This window comes from Maylandia zebra, linkage group LG13 (assembly GCF_041146795.1).
Source record: "Maylandia zebra isolate NMK-2024a linkage group LG13, Mzebra_GT3a, whole genome shotgun sequence".
In the NCBI taxonomy this organism is placed as follows: domain Eukaryota; kingdom Metazoa; phylum Chordata; class Actinopteri; order Cichliformes; family Cichlidae; genus Maylandia; species Maylandia zebra.
Genome location: NC_135179.1, coordinates 13,373,288 through 13,394,559, shown reverse-complemented (window position 1 = coordinate 13,394,559; position 21,272 = coordinate 13,373,288).

Genomic DNA, 21,272 nt, shown 5'->3' with positions numbered 1-21,272 from the left:
TGGGGAGCCGGAGGAAGTCATTGCACACAGCGGCAGATTAGACTGACAAATCTGTAAAAGTCATACCCGATTCCACACAGTCAGGTTTCTCACTGCTTCAGCTACGTTTGCCCAACTGCAGACGGTGTCATGGCCAAAGCTTCAAGTTTTTGAGTTCACACAAAATATTTCATATTTCCTATATTACGAGCAATGATATACATTCTTTTTGGTCTTATTTTTGTAAATAAAATATACAAATAAAAATATCTCCAGGTTGTTTATTGTAGCCTTCCATCGATCCTTACACATAAAAACAGATAGAAAACCTTTGGATGTGTTCAATAAGAGCTGAAATGTCCACTCACTTGTTTATTATTTCACCCAATGTAAGAAAAAAAAACAAGGCAAGTGGAAACAGTGTCTGTTTTGACACTGAGCGTAATTAAGGGAGCCAAAGCAAATGTTTTAATTTTTTTTATATATAAACACAAATAAGAAGTGAGTGGTAATCCTTGGAGGAATGTGGAAGCCAATTACGCCTGGCTGCAGGGACTTGTGGAATGAAACCTCAGAGCTTCCTGCTCAGACTCACTGCAGACTCTCGGCCCACATTTCCTGTTCCCAGTGCGCGGGCAATATTTCTATGAAAATATAGAATGGGTAGAGAGATGAATAGGATATTGTGCTGGATACCTCCAACATGTTACAGTTCTCTCATCATCCTAATGCCTTGTAGGCTATATGACACTGTCTGCGTGTGCTTTCCCATCAGCACCTCGTTTGCACCCTGCGAGTGCCGAACCAATTCTTTCAATCTGGATGCTGGCGTATATGTGTGTAACGGCTTACATAATGTTGTGTCTGTTGTAAGGAGATGCAAGGGATGGCTTAGACAGCTGCTGATGTAGTAAGCCTGTGGTGGTGTTCACGTTGGATGTGCCGTGTACTCGCCTGTGACCTCACAGACTGGTTAATCTGTGGGTATTAAAAGAATCTTGGATAATTTATAGAGATTCAAAGCAGAAAACCAAAAGCTATATAATGAAGTTAGAATAGGGACAAATATTGATAGAAAAGATTTTATTTCAGTATTGTCTACACCAGGCCAAAGGAGCAAACATTTCAAATGAAGGTTGCAAATTACATCTGGGACATTGGGAATAACCTACACCGCAATGATCACTGCATAGATTACTTACCTAAAGTGTAAAAAGCATGTAATAGAAAAAAAGTGTCAGAACTCCCCAGGTAAAATTCATATTTGGTCTTGTGTCATAATTTTTTTTCCAAGTCATACATAATAATAATAATAATAATAATAATAATAATAATAATAATAATAATAATAATAATAATAATAATAAAAGTAAAGAGATGCCAGTCTGTGGTTCTAGTCCAGTACATCTAGCATAAGAGTTTTGATAAACACAAACTCTAAGCTGAGCCTCAACATTCACCATCGTGCAATTTCACACTGTCTGATTCCTCAAGAACTGCATGAGCACACTGATAACAAAGTTACTGTAGGCCACTGGTCTACAGACACAGTTTTCACTTCATAATGGTCTCTTTCATTCAAGTCAAAGGTATCAACAAAATCCCCGAGTACTCAGAAATAATAGGGAAATACATTTTTACCTGCATGGTAACTGAACAAATCTATAGCTTTTACTGAAAAAGCAAGGTTCTGTATGCAAAGGTTAGGCAAAAAAATGTCTGAGGGGAAGTGAATAAAATATGGAGAAAACGGACTGAAAAGGTTTGCCAACAAAGTTCACTGCAGGGTAAAAAGTGGTAAAAACTGCAAGGTGTATTCAGAAAAAAACAAAAGTGTTTTTGTTTGTGACTGCACAATGAACCTGTAAAAAATATATGGTGAGGTTACTACAAATACTTGTGGTTTATTTTTCAGAAATAAAATTCAAATCTAAATTGTTAAAAAAAATCCTGTTTGGATGAATAATGCAAATAAATATGCATCGCATTCAGTAACCGTCTGCAAACACAAATTGATGACAAGCTGGATTTAGATTTTCATAGATTTTCTTTAACAAAATAATATTGAAACACAGCTGCCTGCCTAGAAGCAAATCTAATTTCTTCATTGATGGGTACTGAGACAGAAAACGCTCAGAGCTTTCTGCACAAAAAAGGTTACACCCAGAGTGATAACTAAAGTATGAAAATAACTCAAAAAAATCAATGTGAATGATGAAACCATTCTCACAACAAGAGAAAGACCTTAGGGGTAGTAATCTCAACACTCAATGCCCCTAAATGAAAAGTGTGTGTTAGTGTTAATTCAAGCTCAAAACTAATCAATCAAAACTAAACCAATTCATCCATTTCACAAATCTCAGGTAACTCTACATTCGACCTATCCAGTCATGTCTTTTTATGTGAAAGAAGCCGCCTTAACAGTCAAGGTCAAGAGTTTTGCTCATATACTAAACTTCAACATCTCTGGTCAGAGTATTCCCGTGCTAGTCTAACATTCTGAGTATTTCAGAAATTGTTGATCTAGTTTCCCACCCCGTCATCTCTAGGTTTACAAAGAATGAAAAAGAGAAAATATCCAGTGAGCAGGAGTTATTTTGTGTTAGAAAGTTAGGACTAACTGAAATAACCACTTGTTATAATCAAGTTATGCAGAAGAGGATCTCAGACAGACATTTGAAGTAGAAGACCTAGCAGCAAAAGACCACAAACGGTGCCACTAAGAACAGGAAACAGGAGGGCTCACTAAAAGTGGACAACATACGATTTGAAAAACTGTTGCCTGATCTGATGAGTCAAGATTTCTGCTGCAATATTCAGATGGTAGGCTCAGAATGTGGTGTAACCGAGAAGAAAGCATGGATCCATCCTGCCTTGTATCAGTAGTTTAGGCTGATTTTAGTGGTGTAATGAATCTCGGTACACTTTTGGTGCCTTAGCTGGTAGTATTATTGTAGGGGCTTTACCTTAGGATGGATAAAGCAACCTTGAGGTGAACGTTTTTGTGATTTGGCGCCATATAAATAAAACTGGATTGCATTTTTTCAGGGCCACAGCCTACCTGAGTTCATTTTGCTGACCCTGACCATCTCTTTATGAGACAGGGTACCCATAACTGTCACTGTCACAAAGCTCAAATCGTCTCAAACTGGTTTGGTTTCTTGACCATGACAGTGAGTTTGCTGTACTCCAAAGGCCCGGTCATCAAAATGAACAAACTGCAGTCTCTATAATTGCAAAAATCCTTTATAGAATGGGAAAAGCAAAGATAATAATACAAATCTGGATCATAATTAAAAGTTTGGGTGGCTAAAACAAAGTTATGCTTCATATGGAAAACAGATGAAGAATTATTTCATGTGTGTTCATAGTCATAGTCTGAGTCGGCAAAAACAGAAAAAAAGCAGTTAAATGGCCTGTATTTGGCCTGTATTTGTATAGCGCTTTTACTAGTCCCTAAGGACCCCAAAGCGCTTTACATATCCAGTCATCCACCCATTCACACACTGGTGATGGCAAGCTACATTGTAGCCACAGCCACCCTGGGGCGCACTGACAGAGGCGAGGCTGCCGAACACTGGCGCCACAGGGTCCTCTGACCACCACCAGTAGGCAACGGGTGAAGTGTCTTGCCCAAGGACACAACGACCGAGACTGTCTAAGCCGGGGCTCGAACTGGCAACCTTCTGATTACAAGGCGAACTCCCAACTCTTGAGCCACGATCGCGTTTAAATGGACAAAAAAAGGGGGCTTGGGACGGAATGGGTAGAATCACTTTCATTTTAATAATTTGTCTTTCGGGGCCTCGTAGATAAAAATTAGAACAATGTCACAGCATGAAAACAGCATGCATCACTGCTTCAAATCACAAAGTGTTTCAGGATCCACGCTTGGAGTTATTCTCGGTGATACTCGGCACAAAATATTGCCTGTCTGATCTTACGTTTCTAATTTCACAGCATGAGTAATTTCCACTAATGATTACGGCTCAGACAAACTGATATAAAGGTTTAAAACCTCATGTTGGCAAATATTTCTGGAAAACACATAAACAAATTACCACCTCTAAGAGATAATTATCTCAACATTTTTTCCCATACAGTTTCTTTGAATATGTAAACAAGCAGCATGTACAGAAAGAAAACTGATTACTATGCATTCCCATATTTTGATGCTGGGCGCTGGTGGTGATGATGTGATGAATAACACAAGTCTTTGATTTACTGGAGGGCTTTTTGATTTAGAATGCATGTTTTTTGGGGGGGGGGGGAAATAATTAGAAGCTAACAGCCCGGGGATGATTTTTCTGTGTGTGGTTTCTGTGTATATGTAACCATGTCCTTTCATGACATGTGCAATGAGATTCTGGCATCAGAATACAAATGAAGTGTTGAATTATCCACCAATCCCAGCTTCACAATGATCCCCCTCTTTTCTCTCCTCTCCTCTCCAACTTCAACTTTTGTTTAGGTTTTTGGACACATTCAGTCCAGCATTTTCCCTTTTATAGGCATCTTGACATCCCTCTCTTCACATGAATAAAAAGTCTAATCCTCTCCCTCTGCCCAAAGAATTCAGTATTTTTCTTGGAATTTTAGCAGTAACCTTAATCATACCACGACTTGTCATCTCTGCTGTCACCCTTGTCCTTTAACAAGTTGTCAGCAGAATATGTAAGTAAGCCCAGTCTCTCTCTGTCTCCCTGCAGAATGTATTTCACAACACGCCATCCCATGCCAAAGATCTAACAATCAAGACAAACCTAACATACCCTTTGAGCAAGGATTTGACGACAGTAGGGAGAAAATTTCTCCCTTTTAAAAGGGCAAAAACCTCTGGGAGAACCAGAGGAGGGAGACCATCTGCCCCGACTGCTTGGGTGAGAGGAGGGCACTGACAGAAAAGATGAGCAGTGAGAAACAGTAAACAAAATAAAGGAGCCACAGAAGCTCTTCAAAGTAAAGATGGTTAGGCAAAATATCTTGCTAGATATTCCTCATTACCAAGCTATGCGTACTTTAAAACCCTTTGTGCAATCTCAGACGATCAGAAATTTATTCCAAACTTAACCAGCAATTGCTGTGCATCCAAAGGTTTGAATTTCAGCCTGAATGATTCCGTTATAAAGGAAACCATGGAGAGGGCAATCAGCCAGTAATCACTCAGAGGTCAACAGCCTGTGGTTAGAGCTTGTGTCATCTTCTGACAAAGCGTAATCAAAATCCAGTCGAGCTTAGTAGATAGAAAGTGCTTCTTTCAGACTAGAGGGGTGACACATGCTGACTAAAGGCTGGAGTCAATCATCATTACACTCAGCTCTGATTTAGTAGTCGGTTAGGTTAGATTCAACCTGGCACCAAAGTTGGAGACACTATCAGAACAGTTGTCTGAGATAAAACACAGAAAAAAATGTGATTATCACCAGAATCACCACTTAAAAACTGACTAATATTTAAGATAAAAAAAAAAAGTTCCTTATTTCATCCAGCTGACTTGGTATAAAGTAGCATCTTCACTGGATCCATTGAAAAAATAACATTTCTCTTTTACTTTAGCATAAAGCTGATTATAATTTTGATTGTATTTGTTGAAACATAATAATAATACATATACTACTAATGAAAATACATAATAATAAATAGAGCACTATGCAAAAGAGTCGTTCCTCGTTTCTTTATATTTTGCCAGGAACATTTGGAATAAAAGCAATGATTTATTGAAAGATATGCAAATATAAGTCGAAATACAATACATGAGGCAATAACCGAGTTTACACAATTCTAATCAGCTTGAATTTCAGTCTTTGGTATGCTTTCCTTTATTCCTATTTATTTCCTTTATTGTTAGCTGTGTTGTTGTTCCATGCTCTGTTAAGATGATCCCACACTGCTTCAGTAAAGTTTAATGTCCGGGCTCTGGGGGAGGCCAATCCATAATTGAAAGTGGGGGTTTTTCTGTCTAGGTTTGCTTTTACTGCATTGGCAATGAAGCTGTTGCTGCTCACACACTTTAAAGAAGGTACTGAATGATCAAAATCTTTCTGTGTTCACAATTCCAACAATTTCGACAAGATCCCCACAGATTTTGCCACTGATGTTTAGCCCAGGTCTTGTGTAATTTGGCACATCTCAGACTTTTCTCCCTGTTTCTCCGACAGCCACCCTTCAACTGAGACCATTTCTGCAGAGGCTTTAGTGAACAGAAGCTGGATCGCTGAAAGGCTAGTTGCATCTACCAGGTTCAATGTCAGGTCTTGGCTGGATTTCTTGTTTTTTCTTAGAAGATGGCTTTCAGATACTGTTCATCTACTGTAAATAGTTTGTTTCACTGCCACATCTTCAGATTTTTCTGTCAGATCCCTCATAATTTTTTAATAACACACTGTACACCGTGTTGAGTTGTGGCAACTGCCTGGCTAATTCTTTTAACATTGTTGGTCACAAATTCTATTTTTTCCCCGTCAAACAGTTATGCTTGGCATTTTTTTATAGGTTCAACCACAGAAATTGGACACGTTGCTAGCAACAAAGATACCATTTAAAATCGGTTCTTTCTGTGTATGTTTTCTGTTGGGTGTGTATTTTCTGTTATGTGTAGACACAACACTTGTTCATCCCTTGAGTTAAGTGCCTTTTTCATTCTCGAATGATTCATATGTCAGTGTTAAATGGCTCAACAAACAAATAAAAAAGCACTCCTCGTGAATATGATCGGGTACAAGGGCTGGACTGAAAAATGAGAGCAAAAGTATTCATTGTCCAAAGAAACACTCTGAAAGACCTTCAGAAAGCCTGGAGAAGTACTGCTATTAAAGAACAGTTTTCCTTCAAAGTAAATATTTTACCGTGCCATAATACATCAGAACTTCTATTTTCCATTCCCATTTATAGCCAGGTGCACTTCTTAAACATATCCACACCATTCACTGACATATCCGCCCCATCGTATCAAAGCTAAGCTTTAGTGATGTAGTATTGCACATCTATAAAGCTTTGGTTTGCAAAAGAATATGAAAATGGAAGCAGCAGAGGGCAGGTCATACTGACTGCGTGACCCTTCACATAATCCAGCTTGATTACCATCTTTCACTTCAAGTTTTGCTTCACAAATAAGTACATTTTATACAAAAAATTAGTATAACCTTAGTGGGATCGCAGTCATATTATCAAAGTCTTTCTTTCAGACTAAAGAAAGTTTGTGCAGAACCCCAGAATATGTTATAAACTGAGTGGTGCCTCCTATAACAAAGAAATTTATCTTCACGTGTAAGATTAGTAAAGCCTCTTTAAAATTCAAGCAACAGTGAGATTGCTTCTGCTTCAACTGCATGTTTTGTCAGTGTCAGGCTCAAGGTGAAGAAGCTGTCAGCATTGTATCATTGTAATGCATGTTACACAGTGTCCTTCACAAAATCCCTCATATTCTCCAACGCTATTATATGAAATTTTAAATGACTGCTAGAGTGAACCGAGGAGCTTCAACAAACATCAGTGAGACGCAGCGTAAACAAATGACTCTGCAAGTTAACACATTGTGTCACCCTAGACTTTCCTGTTTCGCCTTGTTTCTCCATGTCCCATCTATCAGCAGTCAGAAGCCACTCTGTCAGAACAAAGTCAGATTATCGAGGGTTTTAATTACCCCAAAGGAGTAAGCTAATTAATTATCGCTATTACTGGTATGGAACATCCCTTTAGATAAAGAACCCGAATGTAATTATTAATCTTTTGACCCCTTTCTCTTTTTCCTCAGTAAGCCCGTCAGTAAGTATACTGTCAACACACTACAAAATGCAGCTGAAAGTCAAAATCACAGCAGAGTTTTACATTGAATCGTATTTATTCCCATTCTGTGTCTCACAAGCACACCAGGGATAGACTGAAGCTTTTCCATGCTTGAGATAACTTAACAGCATGGCTCGGAGCTTCGACAGACCCAGTTGGACTAATTCCTCCTTGAGCCACTACAGGGCTTTCCCCACATCCAACAATACAATGCCAAAGTGCATGAATCACTTGTTTGTATCAGTATGCAATAGACCAACCACTTGCTCACCATATGCCGCTTTGTCTGTCCTCCCAAAGTCCCAGCTCTTCTCATTTTCTGTGATTTACCAACTGTGCACCTGGCTAGTCAAATACTGATCTCCCAATATTCATAAAAGAAAGAAATTCAATCGGGGTTTTACAGTTCAAAATCCGAGCACTCATGGGGCGTGTGTGTCTGCGTGATAAGGAATGAGAGTGTAACAGCGAAAAAAACAAATGATAGAAAAACAAGAAATGAATGAATGAATTTTCATGGAGCACAATTTCTGCTTTTTGAACCCTTATATGTACTGGATAACAGCTTAATCTCAAAGGCCAAAGTAACTGAGCTTGTCCTTTTTGTCTTTCGAGCAGATTCTTGGCTTGACTACTTATTCTGAATTGGACATCCAGACGTCCAGATGTTAAAAATCCCAAAGAGATCTAAGGGATGGGAGAAATAATCAAGATAAGCAAAGGCGAATAAAGGGATGAATGCTATGACGAATTAGTACGCATGCTGCCTGGCCATATATACAGCGCATGCCTGCCTGCATGTCTACCTTTGAGCACCCCAGATTTACTCTTTCTATCTCTTTGCACTTGTACAATCAGGCTAAGTGCTGATAAATATCCCCATTCGCACCAACCTTCTGAACAAAGAGCACATCTGGTCCTGGTTGTTAGACTCATATTAGCTCCTCATGCAGGACTAATCAGAGCCATCCCAGTCAGGCTTGCAGGATAATACTGGATCACACTGTTTTGATTGACTGGGAGAAAGAGTTCTCCTACCAGTTCATAATGTCTCTTTACCTCATGAGGGGATATTTGCACACATGATTTATTCGAACTAAAATCTACAAGAGGTGAGATGTGACACTTTTGATATACGAGATAATAACAGCTCAACTAGCAGCTGTGGGGGTGTTGTACTTTCAAACATTGATTATTTGAGCTAAATTTTACCCTCAGCATGGTAACATTTTCATAGTGAGCTATTAACCCAGGCTAGTTGGCGTTAAGCACTTTTTACATAGTAAGTTTACATGCAACCAAGACAGTATCACTATATTAGTTTCAGTTATTTGCACAGAAATAGGAATATGAGGCAAAAAATAATGCTAAAATGTGACATGATGCAGTTAGACGCATAAGTTGTGCAAACATTCAGTTTTCAGTAAATGGCTTTAACAGCAGTATTGCAATAACTGTTTAGGAATAACAAACATTTTACACACTCAAAGACTCAAAAGTAATTTGACAATTGACTGGCATGGAGTTTTATGGCCAGTTAAAATATCTGGAATTAATTCAAAGTGTTGAATTTGCATTTGGTTGTTGTTCACTGGAACTTTCAATATGGGGCCCAAAAGATGGCATGTCAATGCAACTTAAGGAAGTTATCATCAGGCTGCAAAAATACAATAAACCTAGAGAAAACAACTAAATTAGGAGTCACCTACTTCCTCAGACTTTTTCTAATTGTACTGACATGAACTTCAACATTTAACATGCTAAGAGAGGCCAGTAGAGTCTGAGATATAGCTCTTGGGTTTTTTGTATGGCCTGACAAAACTAAACTGCTAAATTTTTTGCTTTTATAGAGGTGCTCATACTTGCTGAGGATCTGTTAATCAAGTGCATTTGATTAGCAGCTTACCCCCTTATTTCCTACAGAGCAGTTACGGTGTATTTAGTTTTTCACAGGACTGTAAACATACTAAAAACATATATTAGAAAGAGCATTAGACCATCTAATCACTTTTAATCATCCAGAAATGATTTTCTAAGGATTTAAAACGGGTTAAAGTATTATGCATTGCTCTGTTCTACTAGTCTTTAATTATGGTTTTCAGCAGTTTAATGGCTGGGACAAATGATGGCTTCAGGCTGTTTGTTTTGCACTTTGGCACCCTGGGTTTTCTGATGGCAAAGATTCATATTCAGAGAAGTGGGGATGTTGGGAGACGGCCATGATTCTTATTGCTTGTTGTATAACTGCATGTTCATACTGGGTTTGGATGAACATGCCCTAGAAGAAAAGTTAGGGGATCATCAATTTTATTACAGTTTAGCTTGGCAGGCCAGGAACTGTGGCACAAAAGAAAGATTCAGCAAATTGCCAAAGTCGTGGGGATACATACATTTCACTAGACAACTGTTTGCACAAATCCATACATTTGGACGATTTTGCTTTTAGTAGTGGGTGAGTAATATGAAATGCAACTCAGGCAAAAATATATCTCATACCTGTTTTTACTTAGGCATCACAGGCAACATAAACAAACCTGTAAGTTTTTGACATTAAAATAGAGACTATTTGTCATATCCCCCAGAGTAACATAACAGAGTGGAAAACAAGAGGAAACAAAATAAGCTATTCTTAATCTACACACTAGCACGCTTGAACTTTATTTCTTGCTAGTGTATGGAAACTCAAATATTCACTTTTCATGTTTTGACCCATTTGAACATTTTAAATGCCATCAGATGTCTCCCTCCTTCAATATTTGAAAATAAGTATCAAGCATTTCATGCGCGCTTTACTTAAGATACAGAGATCTGAAAAAAAAAAGATTTGAAAAGCTCCAACCAAAATTAATTAAGGAAGTAGACGAGATGTAAAATGTTCTAAGCAGACATATCTGCCTTCAATCGGCGTTTGCTCCACGCGCATCTTCTGAGCTGGACTTCAATTAAGTACTGATACTTTTCACATCTCTCAGGTAAACAAACTTTCCCTTTGGCTGCACCTTTCTTACAAAAATCCTGCATCACAAAGTGACGTTAAATGTGTTTCTGTGTGCGTGTTTTTATCTCTTGGTGGGGACTCCAGCAAGTCAGCAATGACTAAAAATGTACCAAAAAAGCACTCATATGAAGGGTTGCGTGTGTGCATTGGTCTGGGTGTGTGTTCTTAAATACCATTTTGCCACTGTGCCATGATCCTGATGTGTATATGATCACACCTCTGTGTTATTGGTTCCGCATCGAGCACTGCCAAGATGCTGCCGCCACTGAGAAGACTTACACAGCATGTAGCGCAGGTGCAAATAACATCTGGGAGGACGAGTACCCACAAGGAGAGACGGCAAGAAAGGCAAACAGAGGACGAGACAGAAATAGGTTCAGTTGCCCACACAATCATGCATGAATTCACAGCGGTCCTGTATTTGTGATATCACTTCAAAATCAATTTAATTTCTCTTCTTTAATACTTTAAATAGAAACAGACCAGTGCACAGATATTTAAATTAAGTTCAAATGGCCACTTCTGAATACTTATAGCTGCGCACCGCTTATGCATGCTAATGAAACCTTTTCCCACACACATAATTAAGTTTACCTTTCACGGCACTTTAGCCTCTTAAGTTTAAAGATTCATACTCAGCCTTCAAATCCCAAAGTCCCAAATAACATCTATTATTCGATTTTATATGATGAGCTTCAGTCATAAACTACTTCTTAAAACGGATATTTTAATCCATAACACATTTATAAAATGATGGAATGATAGTACAACAAATATTTGAGCTTAAACATAATTCAGTCCAATAAAACGCCACCATAAATTCTGGTCTTAAAAACAGCTGTTATCTTTGGTCACCAAATATTGTCCAAGTGTCATTGTTGAGAACTGCACTTGAAAAAAATGTGGTGCGCTTTGTAGTTTGTCTGGGGTCGACTTCACATAAAAAGTTGGCTTTAATGTTGAACTGCATGAGCAAAACCGTTCTTATTATTATTGCTCCCTCTTTAACAAACAGCTCATGCATGGGATTAAAATTAATTTCCCACTACTGTAAACACCACTGAGCCAAGTTTCAAAAACATCAAATTATAAAGCTACCTAATTGAACGACTCTCAAATAGTTGTGTGCGCACCCTTCTGTGAGTCTGTGTGTGTGCGCGCCTTAAGTAAACAGAACAGCATGAACAGGCAGGATGAAATGTTTGTGTTGCTTGTTAGAAAAGACGATGAAGGGTTGTGACGTGTTGGCTGCTCGCTCTAAATTGGGCCAGGTGAGGAACTAATTAGTGCTCCGTAGAACAGTTAAAATCCCCCTACCCTCCTGTGCCAATCATCATAATGCAATTTCAGTTGACAGATTAAGCCAAATTTATGGAGACAATTAAAAGAACTAAAATCAGAAACTAGGTTTGCCCCCCTCCCCCTCCTCCCTTTGTTTCTATTCAGAGTTTCAAGTGTTGATGACGATATGTGTCTTTGTTTTTTGTTTTGCTTTTTCAGAAAGAGAGAAATCAAATGAATAAAACTTTATCTCAGTCACTCCCTGTGATATGAATCCTTGCACCATCCACTTACACAGACAGAGGAGCAAAAGGAGCAAAAGCAGAGGGGGGGGACACAGTTGAGGGAACTACAATTGGGTCCAGAAAAGTTGAATTGGAGATGAGCAGCTGCAGGTCAAGGTAACTGAACAATCCCAATGACAAAGTAAGTGTCTGTCTACCTACTCTGAAGCTTATTTACGCCGTACAAAGGACCTAGATAAGAGACAGAGTGAAGTGTGTTTGTGCATGTCCATGAGGGAGTGTGCAGGTGAAAGAAAGAGAGTTTGTAGAAGTGATAAAGGTATGGAGCCGGAAGGGAATAGATCCTATTAGAAAGGAAAGCTGACAATGAAAAGCAAGTGTTTAGAACAGATAATAACAGGAATCAATAAACGTCTGAATGCTGGTGTGGAAGAGCCACAGTCAGATAAAGAACTCCTATCAGAAAAGACAACACCGCTAACTGGACCTACCACTGTGTGACTACCAATCTTCAGGCACTTCTTGAAAATGCAGCTCCTCTTTGTCTGTATGGCAAAATAAATGTTTACAATTTTGAAACTTTGGCTTACATTTTCCATGCTTTGCTAGAAGAAAGCTAGGGTCTGATATTGTGGCCAGGGCTATGTACCTACTTACTTGGGGTTCGTTTTGCTGTGGTGGATTTGAACTACTCTTTGATTGATGGATTGACAAAGAAATTAGACACAAGCATGTTTGCCCTCCTCTTATTACTTGGTGGTTCTCTGGTTCTTTCACCACCAACGGGAAAAAACTGCAGTCTGTACAGGGAGTGCAGAATTATTAGGCAAGTTGTATTTTTGAGGAATAATTTTATTATTGAACAACAACCATGTTCTCAATGAAGCCAAAAAACTCATTAATATCAAAGCTGAATGTTTTTGGAAGTAGTTTTTAGTTTGTTTTTAGTTTTAGCTATTTTAGGGGGATATCTGTGTGTGCAGGTGACTATTACTGTGCAGAATTATTAGGCAACTTAACAAAAAACAAATATATACCCATTTCAATTATTTATTTTTACCAGTGACACCAATATAACATCTCCACATTCACAAATATACATTTCTGACATTCAAAAACAAAACAAAAACAAATCAGCGACCAATATAGCCACCTTTCTTTGCAAGGACACTCAAAAGCCTGCCATCCATGGATTCTGTCAGTGTTTTGATCTGTTCACCATCAACATTGCGTGCAGCAGCAACCACAGCCTCCCAGACACTGTTCAGAGAGGTGTACTGTTTTCCCTCCTTGTAAATCTCACATTTGATGATGGACCACAGGTTCTCAATGGGGTTCAGATCAGGTGAACAAGGTGGCCATGTCATTAGTTTTTCTTCTTTTATACCCTTTCTTGCCAGCCACGCTGTGGAGTACTTGGATGCGTGTGATGGAGCATTGTCCTGCATGAAAATCATGTTTTTCTTGAAGGATGCAGACTTCTTCCTGTACCACTGCTTGAAGAAGGTGTCTTCCAGAAACTGGCAGTAGGACTGGGAGTTGAGCTTGACTCCATCCTCAACCTGAAAAGGCCCCACAAGCTCATCTTTGATGATACCAGCCCAAACCAGTACTCCACCTCCACCTTGCTGGTGTCTGAGTCGGACTGGAGCTCTCTGCCCTTTACCAATCCAGCCACGGGCCCATCAAGACTCACTCTCATTTCATCAGTCCATAAAACCTTAGAAAAATCAGTCTTGAGATATTTCTTGGCCCAGTCTTGACGTTTCAGCTTGTGTGTCTTGTTCAGTGGTGGTCGTCTTTCAGCCTTTCTTACTTTGGCTCCAGTGATGTTGCAGCTCTGAAATATGGCCAAACTGGTGGCAAGTGGCATCTTGGCAGCTGCACGCTTGACTTTTCTCAGTTCATGAGCAGTTATTTTGCGCCTTGGCTTTTCCACACGCTTCTTGCGACCCTGTTGACTATTTTGAATGAAACGCTTGATTGTTCGATGATCACGCTTCAGAAGCTTTGCAATTTTGAGACTGCTGCATCCCTCTGCAAGATATCTCACTATTTTTGACTTTTCTGAGCCTGTCAAGTCCTTCTTTTGACCCATTTTGCCAAAGGAAAGGACGTTGCCTAATAATTATGCACACCTGATATAGGGTGTTGATGTCATTAGACCACACCCCTTCTCATTACAGAGATGCACATCATCTAATATGCTTAATTGGTAGTAGGCTTTCGAGCCTATACAGCTTGGAGTAAGACAACATGCATGAAGAGGATGATGTGGACAAAATACTCATTTGCCTAATAATTCTGCACTCCCTGTATAGTGCTTTGTAGCCATCTGACCCAACCAGTCACGACAGATGCCTGCCCCTCCCTAAACCTGGTGCTACCAGAGATTTCTTCTCTTGAAAAGGGACCCACTGTCACCAAAGTGCTTGCTTGTTGGGAGTTTCTCTGTATTATTGGAAGGGTTTTACCTGACAATATTAAATGCCTTGAGGTGACTGTTGTTGTGATTTGGAGCTACATAAATAAAATTGGATTGAATTAAATAAATAACAAAATAATGACTATAGACTATGTATAAAAGACATACACACCGCCTGGGTTTGAAGAGTGAAGCCAGTGTCAAATAGCATTCTTTCCAATACCAAAGGAGCCATCCTTTGGTATTGGAAATAATTTCAAGATAAGCTAATAAAGCAGTGCTTGCTTTAGTCGTGACTGTATGAGTGTGCATCAACACCAAGATAATGACAGACAAAAAGCTCAGCTCTGAGCTTTAACCCAGGAGTCCACAATCTAATAGTTGATGCTACGTCCTTTTCTATACAGTCTACTTCAGCGATACAGCTTTCAGCTGGCATATGAAAGATGTGACCCTGGCACACATTTTCCCTGCTAACAACATATTGAACTGTCATTGTCAGCATGCTGCCTGTTTAGCTCAAAGCACAAAACACAGTCTTACTGAACCAGACTGATGGCTTTAGACTCCAGACATTTAGGAGGATTTAACTTAAGCACCTTACAGTGAAATTGAGTGTGTGTATTCGAATACTGTACCTTCAGTACTCTATTTACTCTCTGCTTCTGCGTTTGCTGATATTACATACTGAGGTGAGATTTTCCTCCATAAGCCCCCCGAAGTTTTGTTTAATGTCACGGCACAGTTTCCTTATGTTCTTTTATTGCAGTGTTGTTTGCTGTTTGCTGCATGTGTTTGTGTGTGTTTGCGTGTGTTTTAGCGAATGTTAAAAAAAAGAAAAAGTAAAAAAACAAGATCTTCGACTTTAATCATTGTTATCATCCAAACAATAATGATTGTGGCTCTCTCCCTTCCCTCCCAGCAAAATGAATTGTTTTCTTTTTCTGACTTTGATGAATGAATAGGTTATACCACACAGGATTTTTGTAAAGAAAACAAGCAGACTAAATCTGAGTACATCTCTGCCTGCGGCTGGACTTCCAGAGGTCAATTCAGGACTAAGCTCTGCATGTTCAAAAAGCAAGATAAGTCCCTCTTTGGCTTGATTTCTAGTTGAAACCAAAGGGGGAAATTAGCATTTTATTTTCCTGGACTAAATATGGCAAAAAGTCGACTCTTGCAGAAAGAAAGGGAGATGACCAGAATACAAATTTGGCAGCTGGCACTACAGCATGTCTCTCCTAATCTACGGAGCCAAAGGGATTACAGGGGAGCAATGTCCCAGCATTTTAACCTGACATATTCACAGACTGCTCCACTCAGTCTATCTGTCTGACACACTCTTTCTCTCCTTCTCTGACCGTAGGCAACACCTCATTCCTCATTTCTCATGCGGAGTGGATAGAGACAGACAGACTACCTAACTGGCAGGAAGAGACAGACTAAGCTAGCAGCTACAACTCTCTGAATACAGTGAGTCCAATGATGACAACACATTTTTATCATAGTCACACAATGTTTTTGGAGTTTTACACATAATATCCCTGAAAAGGACCTCGGGGCAAAAAACAGAAATTGCTACCATCCTCTTTCCAAACTCTATTAGTATTGTGGACCTTCAGAGTCTTACTCTTCATAACCATAAATCCCCCCTAGAAGGACAAATATTGAAAAAGGAATAGCTTTAGGCAATTGCTTAAACACTGAGGTTGCTGGTCTGAAACACTGAAATACAGTTTCTGTCACTGTACCTCATGAGAGTCCACAATGTTACAAGTACATGTGGTAGTTTGGATCACAGGAAGGTAGCGTCTCAAGCGCTCAAATACATTTTACTGAAGCAAATTTGCAAACGCTTTAGTATTTTGTATCACACAGATCCCATGCTCAGAAATGTTTTGGTTATTATCAAACGGTACAGACACTCTGACTTGTGCCTTGCATGCTAACAACAAGTGCACTCTTCCCTTTAATCTACATGCATTTAAGTGAGACTCAAATGCAAAAAATTACCATCTATAATTGTGGGTGATTCTGCTGGATTTATCAAGGTTCATGCAATTTGCAAGGGTCAGTTTCATTTGGGAAACGCTCTGCCTTCGAAGTAGATGGTGATTTGCACACTTACATTATATTAAAGCAAGGCTCTAATAAGGAAGAGTGAACATTTTATTTCAATTTGTTCCACAGAAATGCCAGTGTCAGAAAATTACACTCACAATCTGTGATCTTAGCATACTGAAAAGGAACATAAACAAGCATACAAGTTGCTCATTACAGTCAATTTTAAATGCTGCTTTGATAAAACATCTAGTCTTTTCATTCTCTTAGGTGTTGTATCATTTCTACTGCAACCATTATGTTTTCACATAAACTGCCTCTCTTGCTAAATTATAAATTATACATTTTAGTTGCGTAATTAAATGACTAAATTATTCTATTGCAACTAGTTTTGGATATATTTTTCATTGTGCTGATATCTATTCTACCAAGGGATGCTTGGTACACTAAATACCACATATTATATACAAAGATGTCACTGTTCCTGTCAGATATACTGCTATCAAAGGTCAACCCTAACATTTTATTTTCTCATTTATAATATTAATCTTGGCCTAAATGTGGTGGTATTGAAAACAAAGCTGCTGCACATTGAGCGCTATCTTTATAAAAGTTTCCAATTTCAATCGATCCTACCTGACATTGATCATTTACTTCTTTATGTCATTATGAATCTTGCTGACTAACAAGTAACTAACTAACTAATTCGGTTTCCCTGGGTCTTTTCCCGGTGTTATGAATAAATTTTCGTTTTTTGGTACCGGTACTGGTTTTGTTTTGTTGTATTTATCCGCGACACCTTAAAGGCCGGTCTGTGAAAATATTGTCGGACATAAATGGTCCGTGGCGCAAAAAAGGTTGGAGACCGCTGTCTTAGATGATTATAATTTAGCATTTTACTTTTAAAGAATTTTTATGAATCCTTGGTAATACTACAGTACGACATAGCCACAATGAAAAAATGCCAACTGGCACATTCTTATATTAACTGAGCATTACTCAGTGAAATAAAGTCCCAGTCACACTGGCCCATATGGTCGGCCACCCCTCAACTGTGTATTTGTCAGCTATCGAGTGACACCTGCTAGGTGAAATCGATCATAAAGAGATACACTATGCTGAATGAAAGAAGAAAACTATGGGTAACCACGGCAATCTACTAGAGCAAGGTTTTTGTGCAGCAGCTTTTGCTGAGCAACCTCGAGCAACCACTTACCAACTGCTGTGAAACACACATTTTTCACTAGTGACCAGAAGTTGCCTGTAGGTTGCTGACCTACTCTAGGGCTGTATGGCTGAGATTTGAGGGGAAGACCAAACAACATGTCATTAAATTAATGCAAAAGTGAAACATAAAGCTGTACAGGATCAGTTATGTCCATTATTTTTGGCCCAGTATAAAAACAATACAGCTAGATGATAACAACAGCAAATAACAGCAGGAAGGGCACACAGCAGTAGCATCCATCCATCCAAATCACAAGGCAAAACAATGAGTTTAAAGCCAGGAGTCTCTACAGGCCACACAGACACACACACGGCCTAATCAAGGGGCAAAAGTGTTCAGATGAGATCAACCACGACAATGATTTGAACTTATGAAATGTGACTTTAGTTGTTTAGTTATATAAGTGGTCACACGTGTTTGGAGGGGCTGATGAAGCATTGATTTCTTTTCATATGAGATCAGCGTAAAAACGTTCAGCTGTAATGCAGTAACTGATCACCGTGAAATTAGGCTAATATTAGTGCAATTAGTGACCCATCATATAATATAAACTTACACAGTATTTAGACAGATACTGCTCAATTAGATTAGAAGGAAACAAAGTAAAAGTAAACAAACCAGAGAAATATAAATCTTATATACCTGCTGGATTTTCTGGAGGTGACAACTACAAATCAAATGCAACATCTCATTGAAATGAGTCTGAACTCTCACCCCTGAGGAAATCATTGAAGATTAGTGTCACGCAGTAACCAAGTCACGTCTGTTTGGGATCACTGATAACATCTCCAAGAAAATCCCCCACCAGCCACTTCTCCTGGCATGCAAAAGGATTTCTCTGCGATATTGACACAGAAGCATACTTGTCTTTGTGACTGCATGCAAGAGACTATAAGATTGTTTTCTTTCTGATTTCTCTTACGGCAAACAACCATGGCAGGTATGTGCAGCCAACATCAACATGATGAAAGAAAACTGAGGAACTATGCTGGCATGCAGATATCAACACTGCTCGGCACTTTCACAGAAGGATTTTGCACGTTTAGTATTAATTATTCTGGCTTATGAAAGGTTTGTTATTGCCATCGACAATATGTCACATGAATCAATATCAGTCATTTACTGGACATGTACCTGGTGCATGCAAACTTAAGGATGAAATCTGTGCATGTGGGTATAGTTTGCTGCTAAACTAATGATGACTGTGTGCACATGCGGGCTTCCCTTGGCAACATTTAGTTCATTTAAGGAGACAAGAAACATGTCCAGTTGCCAGCAGTCAGTCCTCTCACACTCATATTTCCCTTCATTCAGCTGCCATAAAAGGCAGCCAAAGCCATCTGCCACCAAGTACCATGCCATGCCCAGGTAGGGCAGAATTGGTGCAGTTATCATTTATTTCCAGGCTGTGAGAAATCATATGTTCTGAATAGGGGTTGTGACATTTCTAAGCAAAATGGAAGTCCTGGAGCTGTCTTCTGCATGGATGTTGTGTTATCAGGCAGGAGCCCATGTATTACATTTAAAAGACTTCTTAAACCAACCTGGGTTCACTGGTGCTGAAGGTCTTTATGTTTTTTCTTTTTATGATATGTTGTTCAATGAATCAATGTAATCGATGAATGAGGTTTCCAGTGTGAAAAAAGAGGATTTTTTCAGATGGCTCGTTTTGTTGTCAGGTTTATTACTGTATCTGGTATGAGAATATGAACTGGGATGCAGGATTGTGGATAAAACACTAGAGAAAATAGAAAATAAGATAAAAAAAAAATTGATCATAGGCAGTACAGAATGTGCTCATCCTGTGGTTTTAAGGAGTTAAAATGAAGCTATTAGTCATTTGATAAAAAATTAATTAGCAAAAAATCACATTCAGAAGTCATGTTGTAACTTATTTAAAATACATCACAGAAAAATCACAATATCACCAAACCACAAGGAACCCCGAAAGACTATTTCAACCAGAATCCAATATAGTGTTAGCTTTGCAAAAAGGAAAGCCAATATTATGAGATTAGTTTTGGCAAAAAGGTAAAAGGAAATTAAAGCCAGTGAAGAAGAACAAGCAGATATATAGTACTGAGTGAATAATAGCTGACCAAAGAGGAAAAACTATAAGACACTGTGCATATTATGTGTTGTATGGCTGGTATTTTATGAGCGAGCATATTTTATTTTTCAACTGCCCAAAATACAGCTTGAAATGAGTTACGATGTACGTCAGCTAACATGAGATACCCAGTGATCCAGTGCTTTAACACAAACAGGCAATCTGTAACATGCATCACACAGAAAAGATTTTTCTCAATTAAAGTATTCATAGTGGATACATGGGAGAAACTTATTTGTAATATAGTCAGAGCAATTATAGTCATTATTACAAATAACTAATTAAAACGAACAGTTTCCTAGGCTTTTTTTTCCTAGGCAAAAATAGAGATGCGAGTCCATGTGAGTGTGTTTTCATTAGGGAAGACACACTCCCACACTACACACTTGCATATAAGCTAACAAAACAGCTGAGCAGGCAGATGTCCAGACAGCTGTGAACACAAAAACAGTTTTAACAACTCTTTCTTTCAAACCAAGCCAGCCTTGAGACTCTCCATTAAAGTCTTTAGAAAGTGAATCGTTAATAATTGGCTTCAGGTTAGTCTTCCTATTTATAAGTGATCTAAATTTCCTTGTAAGTCCTGCCAATACACAAGTGCTCCTCAAAGTTCAGTTTTCAAAATGCACATAATTCCACTTGGCTGGAAAATGGGCCATTTCCCCAACCGCCTGAGCTTACCTTTGAGTGAGCCAATTTGCCAGTTTCAATTATTAAAGGCAGCACCTGTCTCTTTTCAAATTTCAGTGGCTCAGATCACTGTGCGAACGGCACTGCAGAGACAAAAAATCTACGCTGCGTGCACATTTTAAAGTAAAGTCGCTGGAATGAAATAAGATGTTGGTGTGATACGGGATTCAGAGGGGAGTGACGCAAACCTCATGCGCCATGAAATACACTCATCACCAGCCCTTCTCTGTCCCTTTGCCTTACTAAACTGTTTTCAGTAATTGGCTTTTTCTTGGCATGAAGTTGTCCAATCTAAATGGTAATTTGGAAGGCCCGCCTCTTGTCAGTGGCAATGCTTGTTTACTGGAGGACAGCTAATACGAAAATTAGAGTTGTAATGAGAAGGCAGGGATCTGTCTTTCTGTCAGGAGACAATGCATTTCAAAACTGACAATCTGGTCTGGAGCACTTCATGTGATAAACCACACACA